The 10898-nt window shown below is 43.7% G+C and overlaps 1 protein-coding gene across 23 annotated transcripts in view; it reads right to left on the reverse strand.

Moving 5' to 3' along the window:
• The window catches only part of PHLDB2 (pleckstrin homology like domain family B member 2), a 124176-nt gene extending 114871 nt beyond the window's left edge, over positions 1-9305 (reverse strand). For 20 of the 23 annotated variants that reach the window (XR_012331527.1, XR_012331528.1, XM_033855844.2 and 17 more), the window contains exon 1: positions 8840-8917. The gene's annotated coding sequence lies outside the window, so the exon portion shown is untranslated. Of the gene's footprint in view, positions 1-8839; positions 8918-9176 lie in introns of those variants that run through there. The other 3 variants (XM_019922808.3, XM_019922806.3, XM_073804235.1) reach the window with 2 other exon arrangements.
• Between the last annotated feature and the right edge of the window lie 1593 nt (positions 9306-10898).

Here is a 10898-nt window from a genome sequence, read left to right on the forward strand (position 1 = left end):
TATACAATGGAATATTACTCAACCATAAAAAGAACAAAATTGGGTCATTTGTAGAGATGTGGATGGACCTAGTGACTGTCATACAGAGTGAAGTAAGTCAGAAAGAGAAAAACAAATATCGTATATTAACGCATATATGTGAAATCTAGAAAAATGGTACAGATGAACCGGTTTGCAGGGCAGAAATAGAGACACAGATGTAGAGAACAAACGTATGGACACCAAGGGGGGAAAGCAGGGGGTGGGGATGTGGTGGGATGAGTTGGGAGATTGGGATTGACATGTATACACTGATATGTATAAAATAGATTAATAAGAACCTGCTGTATAAATAAATAAATAAAATTTTAAAAACAGCTTTAGCAATATTTGAAGGAGACACAATATGAATGTAATAAGTATATATATATATATATATATATATGTTATAAATTAAGTTCAACAGAATGATGCGGTAGGGAAGTTCTCAAATTAAAAGCATGCTGTCTCCGGACTTTCCTGGTAGTGCAGTGGTTAAGAATCCGTCTGCCAGTGCAAGGGACACAGGTTCAAGCACTGGTCCAGGAAGATCCCACATGCCGCAGAGCAACTAAGCCCCTGTGCCACAACTACTGAGCCTGTGCTCTAGAGCCCGCGAGCCACAACTACTGAGCCTGCGTGCCACAACTACTGAAGCCCGCGCGCCTAGAGCCCGTGCTCTGTGACAAGAGAAGCCACCACAGTGAGAAGCCCACGCACCGCAACCAAGAGTAGCCCCCACTCGCTACAACTAGAGAAAGCCCATGTGCAGCAACGAAGACCCAACACAGCCAAAAATAAATAAATAAATACATTTATTAAAAAAAAAAAAAAAAATGGTGTCTCCGATTACAGAAAATACGAAGAACAGAGGACTACATTAAACACCACTATGGAGACAGTATCACTTAAATCTAAAACATGTGGAAGTCTACAGAAAAATAACCAATGTCTTCAACCAGCAAATGACAAGGAAAAAAATAAGAGAGGGAACAGTTCTAGATTTAAAAAGAACCAGGAGATACACCAATTAACAATTAAATGCAATATGTAGACCTTGTAGACCTTGTTTGGATTCTGTTTTGAACAATCCAACTATTAAACAAAAATTTTATGTGACAATCAGAGAATCTGAACACTGACTGGAAAAAAGATATTTTAATTACTGCCATTTTTGTTTTTAGGTGTGATAATGATTTGCTGTATTTTTTAAAAATCCTAAGCTCTTAGATTTATATTTTAAATTTTTTATGAATAAAATACTACAGTATTTGGAATCTGCTTTATAACAATCTATGTTTGGGGGGAAGTAAGGTCTACAGATGAAACAATATTAGCATATGTAGGTAACTGTTGAAACTGAATGATGGGGACATGAGATTTCACTGCATTATTCTTTTAATTTTTATGTATGTTTAAAATTTTCCATAATAAAAATACTTAAAAAGTAAAAGATGTGTGCATTCCGAAAACCAATATGAATAAAAATATATGAATATATACTGACTTGAAAACGATAGTGGCTCAGTTTACAAAGAAGGATGTGTTCATACAGTGGCTCCTTGCTGATTTTTTAAAAAGTACGAAATACTAACCTTCTGTCATATTGAATTAAGCTCCTAAAAGCGGATTTTTTTTTTTTAAGTACCTTGGAGAAATCTGAAAGGAAATGCATTGTCTAGATCACAAGTATCAGGCCATTATATTTCGGATACTTGCAAGATAATGGTAGGTCACAGTAGCTAAATTTCACTACTATGCATATTCAAATAAAACCCACCTCTTCAGAAAGTTAAAATGTAAACACAAAAACTGACAAACCTGCCATATCTTGAAGAATTTCAGCCTCAAAAAACCATTAAAACACACACACACACCCTTCCATATTTATGCTAAGACAGAGACCAACATACTTTATAGATTCTTAAATTATGTGATGGCTTCTCTGAAAGTGGGAGAGTTCTTTAGGTAGGAAATTACAGACCCATATTTTCAGGGTTCTTTATAGAATCCTAAGATAGCTTTAGTTGAAGATAAAGGTTTCTAAAATTTTCCCAAGTAAAGCAAATATTTCCAGATGTTTCTTATTCCTGATCATTGGCATAATTCATCCCCGGGTTTAGGTGATTCTGACTGTAGCCTCTGAACAATCCTCCTGTATTATGTGATCACCACAGTGAGACAAAGCCAAGAAGCAGAGAGTCATGGAATAACTAGGTTGGAGGTCTTGAATGTCTGTTTGCATCTGTGCTTCAGATTTACTTCCGGAAGCAGAGGGGTACTCCAGGAAAAAGCATCCTCTAAAACCAATTTATGCAAGAAAAATATTGACTCTGGGATCACATGGGGTTGAAGATGCTCTCTCTTGACCCTGAAACCACCCCTATGGGCTGGAATTGGAAGCTGAGAGTTGGTGGGAGCAAACTCTGATCTTTACAGCATCCAGTCCCCATTCCACACTACCAATCAAAATACATTCTCTTCAGAGTCAGCTTCTGTTTTTTCAAAGTAACATTCACCAAATCCAAACGTACTATTCTCCATTCCCTTACCCAATACTTGTGAACTGGGAATAGTCAGGGGATAAGTAGGCTCAGGATGGATGGAACAAACACAAGGTGACCACATCACCCATGGTCATAGTGTTTTTCCCTTTAACTCAAAAACTGAGTGGATGGGTTTTTAAAAAATACTATAAAGTAAACAAAACAAAACAATAATGATGCCATCTCTTCATTACTTAACTGTAGGTTATGCAAAGTGGGTGTTATAGACAATATTTCCCTTTGTTGCGACCTACCTTTTTTAACCATTTATTTTGCTTGGAAGGAAAAGGAAAAAGGACTTGAACCAGCAGAGGTCAGTAAACAACTGACTACACTAAATTTAATCAATGCTGTTTTTTATATCTGACCAAAAGCCCTAATAAAGGAAATGGTTACATTAGGATGTTATTTTTATTGTCATGGCCAATCTAGCGCAAAAAATACGGGACAGACTGCCAGGAACATGAGTCAGGATACCCGACCCTCGTCCTGGTTCTGCCAAAATAACCAACAGAAGAAAGAGCCAGAGCAAATCCCTTGGCCCGTCTTCACCTTGTTTTAGTAGAGGTTTCTCCATATTTAAAATGGTGAGGGTGAACTAGATGTTCTTTCTGCTCCAACTTTCTAGGCTCCCATAGACACAGGTTAAATAACACAGGAGTGCCAGTTATACAACGCAGGAAATGGAAATGACTACAGAACAGAAACATGTTTTAGTGATAAGGTGGCAGCTAGCTACCTAACTGGGAAAAGATTGCACCGGTGCGGTTGCCCATGACATTCCAAGGGCATGGTAAATTATTTCAGCATAACGTAGTGGGAAGAAGGCCTGGTCAGAGTTATGTTAGTGTAATATAATACGGCTATTTGATTCGGCATGATGTATAAGAAATATTTTGTCTACATTCCCATGGCTTGCAATTTCCTTACTAAATATGTTTTCAAAAACCTACTTCTGCAATGATGTAAGCAGTGTGGCAGCCAGACCTCACTTCCCAGTCCCCTCTGAATATCTCTTGACTATGAAGCACTACTCAGGCTGCATCTGAACTGGACAAACAAACACAGAAGCTGGCTTTCCTTTGCTTTTACCTGCCCTTGTTTTAGCAATACGGTGCTCAAGAAACAAATCGAGGAGAAAGATTGTAACTTTTAGCGTTTTTGCCATTCCTTATGCAGACTCCACAAGCACATCGCCATCTGGAGAGGTCACATGCTGCATGCAAACAAAATATGCTAAGATGATCAACACTGATTTCCACTGAACTCTAGATTTAGCAGCAAATCTTGGAAAAAGCTGACCCTGCTTGAGGTAACAATATTAAATATAGGCATGAACAAACTTTTTCTTCCCCTTAATTTGCAAAGTAAGGAAATGGAGTTCATCTAATAAACTCAACCCACTCACACTAAGCAAAACAAATATCTCTTGTAAAAACCTCTCAAAAAAGTCTCCAGCTAACTCAGCCTGTTACTCTATACCTTACTTACCTGTTTCTTTGTATGGCAAGCTTCTCCAGCCCCTAGCCTTCCCACTGAATTTCAATTAAAATGATTTTTATATTTGGGTTTCCCCTGCTGATCATTAGCTGCTATAGATAACAATCTTGCCTTTAAAGCAGATACAGCACAAACCTTCTTTTCAACATCTAAAAACATTCCTAAATATCATGAAAACAACTCTGCAAATTAACCCTTAGAAGGTTCGAATTTCTGGGTGGCAGAAACAAGTTCTGCCTTACCAAATACTCATTTTGAAGGGATTTGAAAATCTGAGCTACCCTTTTTGGTTTTATTCACTTTCAAAAGATAAGAGTCACATTAATCAAACGCCAACAAATATTTCCAGCCAACAACTATAAAAAAAACAAACTCATCTTCTCTTCCATCACCTGAAAAATAAGTAACAAGAATGACTACACGACAAAAAAAAAAAAAAAAAGAATGACTACCCGAAAGGTGATAATGAAAAGGGTGCTATACCCCTTTACTGCAGCACCTGCAGAGAGCAGCCCTCTTTAAAAAGTCATCACTTCTGAATCATTTCTAAATATACTACTATGTACTCGGCTTTGAGGTACACCCATTGGCTAGTTGTCAAAATGATAAGAACCTACCACAGCGAGGTTCGGAGCTCTTCCAAGAAAGGCACACTAAAAACTTCTTCTATATTTCCAGAACCTCCCAGATTTGAGGATTATAACTACCATGGCAGGACCACTTAGCACACAACTAAAATCCATAATCACAGGACTAACGGCTAATCGTAGTAATGTAAAATGTGAGAGCAGCCATATGTGCACAACTTTTCTGATCGTCAAAAACTCTTTGAGGGCTTCCCTGGTGGCGCAGTGGTTGAGAGTCCGCCTGCCGATGCTAGGGGACGCGGGTTCGTGTCCCGGTCCGGGAAGATCCCACATGCCGCGGAGCGGCTGCGCCCGTGAGCCATGGCCGCTGAGCTTGCGCATCCGGAGCCTGTGCTCCGCAACGGGAGAGGCCACAACAGTGACAGGCCCGCGTACCGCAAAACAAAAAAAAACAAAAAAAAAAACCTCTTTGAGATAACTCCTTTCTATAAGCAGAGCCATTCACAAATACATGCTTTTTACACTGTCCCAGAAAATGAACAAAAACTTTATATTACTATCATTTTCTTCCCCACTAAGTAAACAGATGGAAAGATAAAGACTGGGGGTTGTACAAGAAAGTACAATGAAACAGGAGTTAGGAGGTTCTCACTGGCCAAGTGAGCAGATTCAGATAAGAGGATTTCTGAGATTCCTTTTACCCCCATTATTATTTTGCCCTCTTCCCCCAAAGAAGTGTCAAGCTTGAAATGTCTTCAGATTCCTAACCCAAGTTCTACGCAAATATCACATTTATCTTACATATCCACTCATCAGCTTATGAATATCCCTCACAACTGCCCCAAAGCACGCTCATTTCCTTATATGCCAGGTGTCTTTTTTAACTCTGTATTCAGGAGGCCTCTCTCATCCTCTCTTCTCTCCAAGACAACCCTATCCATTCATGCCCTCTACTCTTAACCCATAAGGCAGGGAGGAACAAAAAATCTCAAATGTTCTGTTTTGTACCATAGCATCTGCTGTGAATGTGGAACCATCTGTTGCCCACTTTGCCATGGGAAGGATGGTGCAGGCATCAGACGTGGAGTGTCACAGGTCGCACAATAGAATTATGTTCTTCTTGGGGCTGACACACCCAGGCATATGCTCCACAGTCACCATGGCTAATGCTACCCTTCCCCCATCAAAGAGTTTATTTATTTCCTCACAGAGAATGTGACCTCTAAATTCTCATAAAGGGTCAGGTCCATTTTTTAAAAACTTACATATGCCTGAATATCAGTTTCTAAATTCTCTAATCCTGGGTTTTATCTAAAACTAACATCTGTCACTAACACACTTGAGACTTTACCAGTCACCATCTCTGGGCATCTCAGTTTTTGTGTCTATAAAACAAAAAAGTTGAGCTCAGTGATCTCTGAGGCTCCCTTGCACTGTAGCACTCCAAAATTCTGTAATTTTGAGCCAACTCAAAGTCAGTGAACACAAGTTCCTTCACATCTATGGTATATTAAGACTCTTAATGCCAAGGACAAAAGAATCTGCTGCAGACAAAAAGGTCTCTCTGTGTTGAGCAAAAATACCGTCAGTTTCTAGAAGATCCAAATTAGATTAAGATCCCTAATCTTGTTAACATATGTCCTCAAGGTAATACCCTAGTGAAGAGTTTGGGGCTAGATATTCATTGTTTGTGTGTCCTGTGCATTATAGGATATTACACAGCATCATCTGAGGCCTCTACCCACTAGAGGCCAGCCCCAGTTGGCAACTGGGGTTGTCCCCTGCCCCGAGTTGGGACAACCAAAAATGTTTCCAGACACTGGCCAATAACCCCTGGGGAGCAAGTTACCCCCACTCCACCCGCCTCCATTCAGAACCACAGCTGCTGTGTATACCAGGGCTTTATAATAAAGCACATCACTTAAAAGTTGTTTTTGTTTCAAATAGATGACATTTCCACAGTTAATAAGTAAAGTACATCAAGATCTAACAGTCAGATTTATAACGCACATGTATTCCACTTGGAAGATGTACAAAACCACTGTCTTTCCAAGTTATTCATAGAGCCAACCGCCTTTCTGCTAAGGGTTGAGAATTAGCATACAGAGTCATAACCTCAACTGCTCTTTAAAAGTATTTAAAAGCAATCACGTTTTTCACAGCAAGTCCTCTGGTGCACTCCAGAATCAACCCCTGCATTACAGTACAGACCTCAAAAGAGGGCTTTGAGGAAAACAGCAAAATTCAGTGGTGGGTTTAATCACTTCAGCTTTTTCTTCCCTCTCGTGCAAAAGCCAGTAAATAAAATGTTTCTGAAAAGGTTGCTGAAGAGTTCCAGCTTTCGTCTGGTGTTCTTTAAGATAGGAGGTAGCAAGCTCTTAGGAGAATTTCCCAGCTATCTTTTCCTCCCTCACTTCAAATAGGGATACAGGAGACACCCCCTAAAGTCAGTCCTCAGCCCAAAAGAACAGCGTCTGCCAGTTGCATGGAACAGACTGAAGCCTGCAAATTGAAATGATGGCTACTCCTAGCCCAACATCTCATTTTTTCATTTGTGAAAAAGGCTGGGATTTGCAAACCTCTGGGTCTCAGGAGGTGAAGGCTACACTAGTCAACTAAGAGCAAAAGCTCTATTCCCCCTCACTTTTAAAGGAAACCCCAGTTATAAATGTTTTGGGGACTTTACAGAGTTTCTCAAGCACATATAATGTTTAAATTTCCACATTAAATATGTAAAACGAAAACAATAAAATAAAACACAAAACCTTTTAAATAACTTAAGCCCAGGATATGAAAAGGGAATCATGAATAGACACAACTGTTACTTTTCAAAGAACCTTAGCTCTTTATTCAAACAAATATTTACACAATTGAGGGCAATGGTACCGGGGATGTAGCCATTCTGTTAAAATAGTGGGCAGCTCTAAAGCTTTATTTATCCCAAATCCAACTACTCTGTTGCTATCCTACCAGGAACCAAGAATTCAAGAGCTCTCAGGGCAAAAGTTTAACTAACACTCTGAAACTGTGAACTTCATTTAGACCTCTCCCAGCTGAATTCAGATGTTAGAATCTCGGAGACATATCTCAAACGCCTAAATTAAGCCAAACTAGGAAGCTTAAAGTTACGCGTCCAATACTTGATAATAAATATCTGTAATTAATACATTCATACAATGAAGGGAAATGTGGCTGACATATATTTACACTAAAAGTACGCCACATTTTTATGCCTCTTCTTCTAGTTCCACTCCCAGCTGCGTCTGGCTGTGACTAGCTGTGCATTCTAGAATTGTTGAGAGCTTCTTTAGAGCAGCAGAAGGAAGACTTCTAGGGATGAGGGCAGGGCCGGGCGAGAGGATTTCCAGCCCCGGGAAAGTCTACCGACATAAAAGGCTGAGGGCGCAGTTCCCGCTTTTACATGAGAAAGGTAGATGGGTAGCAGGTTCGACTTCCGAAGCTCTTTCAAACAGGAAACCCCAAGTCTGGAAGCGACAGCCTGTCAGCCTTTTAATTTCCTGGCGGTGGCGGGAGTTAGCCCGGCCCTCGGCGCTTTAATAAGTGATGACTGCTAGAACTAAGTTATTCAATGTACCAGCAAACATTTCAAGCTGCGCCTCGGCCGTGCCAGGCGCGGGTGAAACAGGGGTTCAAAACATTCTCTACTTCCAGCCGCTATCTCTAGGGGTGCGGAGACCGCCCCAACCATAAATTTTGGGGGGCACCCAAGGCCAAATGGGAATTTGAGTCTCTGGGCGGTTCAAACTAGTGAGCCCCACTCTTGAAACAAAGTGAGCCAGGAGGGCAGCTAGCTAGATATTTGGGGGAGGGGGTCTTTTCTGAATTCCGCGCCCATACCATCCAGCAGCGGACTCTTTCCTCCGCCCACGGCGACAAAGCAGCTCTAGCCCCAAGATCCCGATCCCTCTCTCCTTGGGTATTCCAGACTTCTCGGCAAAAGTTGCCTCAGGCTCCCCCAAATCCCGCCCGTTTCCTACAACCGTTCTGCGAGCTGCTCTTCCACCCCGCCACTGCCTCCCCAGGATCCTCTCAACCGAGGTCCACCCATTCTTGGGGTTCGGGGCCCCAGAGGCTGCTCAGCCCGGGCTCTGCTAACCCCAGCCCGAGCTTTTGTCCCTGCAGCCCACAAGAGAAACAAGAAACTCTGCGTCCCCGGCAGCCACTCACCGTCTCATCTTCTCTCCGCGCCGCCGCTCTCCGCCGGCTCCAGCGGCCCTCGCCTGGCCCTCGCCCCGCCTCCCTCCCACCCTCCCTCCAACCCCGGACCCCCGGCCCCGCCGCAGCTCCAGCCGCAGCCGCCCGGCCACTCAGCACGCGCTGTGCGCAGCCAGCGCGCCCCTCCTGGCCCCGGCGGCCACTGCCTCCTCTCCGCCCACAACCCTCGGCCGCGCAAACGGGCGGCGACCAACTCGGCGGCGGGGGAGGCGACGCCCGGGGGATGCGGCCCGGACGCGCGGAGCCTGCGCGGCCCCTTCTACCCCGCCGGCCGCCGCCTTCTCCTCACCTGGCGCGTCGGCGCGGCCGGGTCCCCAGGGCGAGGGAGGGAAGGCGCGCTGCGGGCACCCAGCCGCCGGGTGCGGTCCCCCTCGGGCCGCGGTGGTGGGCTCCGCGCGGCTCGGTCCTGTGCCCCGGCCCCCTTCGTAACCACCGCGGCGGGCACCGAGGGACTCGGAGCAGTGAAGTCGGTGAAGGTGCCAGGCAGTTTGCAGTTGGGGCTTTTACTGCTGCAGCAGGGGTCTGGCTGGTCTCCCCATCACGGGGCGCCAGCTTCTCGGAGCCGCGTTTACAGCCGTGGTAGAAACCTTGTGGCAGGCTTTCCTAATGAGCTGGAAGAGGGCGGGTGGGTACACGTCCTCGAGCGACGATTTCCTCGCCCGACGGTGAGGTTTCTACCGGGAAACTCCAGGTGACCTCACCTCCTCCCGACAGTTCGCCCGCGGGCAGGCACCTGATGCGTCAGAAAAGCAGTTTTGCAAAATGGTTGGGGAACGGCCTCAGCGGAGGATTTTAAACTAACTTGTACTGATTTCGTTTCAGTTACTTCTCTTGAAAGTTTCTATATTTTCCAACGTGTTTTTCTCGTTGCTGCAACCAATGAAAACAATGCTGATGTGAACGGCGGGTGTCTCCACGGAAAGGGACCAAATGGACCCAGGGCGGCCTCAGTCGATCTCCGCACGAATGAGTGTGAGTGAACCTCTTCCAAGTTCTGGGTGAATCTCTGGGCTAACAGAGAGGCAGGTCGTCGACCCTCGCGGAACTCACAACAGCAAGGAAGAGCACAATAAAGTGCAGACTAATTTATGATCACTATGGCTTTGGTTGGCCAAGTCGTTTTAGCTCCTAGCAACAGTGTCATTAACAGTGTAGTGACAGAGATAGCTGATGTTCAGGATGGTTAATAAGCTTCCGGATAATGTATACGAAGTCCCTGACACCACGAGTGGCACTCAGTAGGCATTCAACAAATAGCTTATTTATAATGCACTTTTCATTTGTGCAAGTAAAAGTCTGACTTCTAATTTATAGGAAAGGCTCACCTATGAACTGCTTGGTGTTTTATAGGAATTAGTTTCCCCTGTCTTGGCTCTTTTCCGCACAGAAACATACAGGAATCAATCCAACACTTAAATACTTCAGCAGTTTCCCCGATTGGATCATCCCATCACCATAAAATCATGTTATTTCTCCCATCTTAAAAACTCTCTCTTGAATCCACTTCCCCCTCCAGCCACTTGCTCCTTTTCTTCTGCTCAGCCGCAGCAAAACTCCTTTAGACTTGTTAAGAAAAGCTGTCTCCAAGTTTTCTCTACCCATTTATTCCAATTGGGCTTTTGCTTCTGCTCTGTCCCCTAGAACGCCTCCTGTCAAGGTCAAACTCCTAAACTGGACATTTTCTCAGGGCTCATCTCACTCGAACTATCAGCAGAAATCAATGGTGGAACACTTGTTCCTCCTGGAAAACTTTTATTTGGACTTCCACAACTTTTTCATGTTTTTTTTTTTTTTTTCCTACTCCATTGCTTGCTCCTTCTTAGTCTTCTTTGGGAAGAAGATTGCTTGCTGGTCCCTTCTCTTCTCCCAGTGTCTGAGCAGTAGAGTCCCCAGAGTTCGGGCTTTGGATCTCTTGTCTATCTACACTCACACCCTTGGTGATCTCACGACACTAAAGATCACATATGTGGTAATGACTCCCAAATTTTAACTCCAGCCTGACCATCTCTTC

This window comes from Tursiops truncatus, chromosome 4 (assembly GCF_011762595.2).
Source record: "Tursiops truncatus isolate mTurTru1 chromosome 4, mTurTru1.mat.Y, whole genome shotgun sequence".
In the NCBI taxonomy this organism is placed as follows: domain Eukaryota; kingdom Metazoa; phylum Chordata; class Mammalia; order Artiodactyla; family Delphinidae; genus Tursiops; species Tursiops truncatus.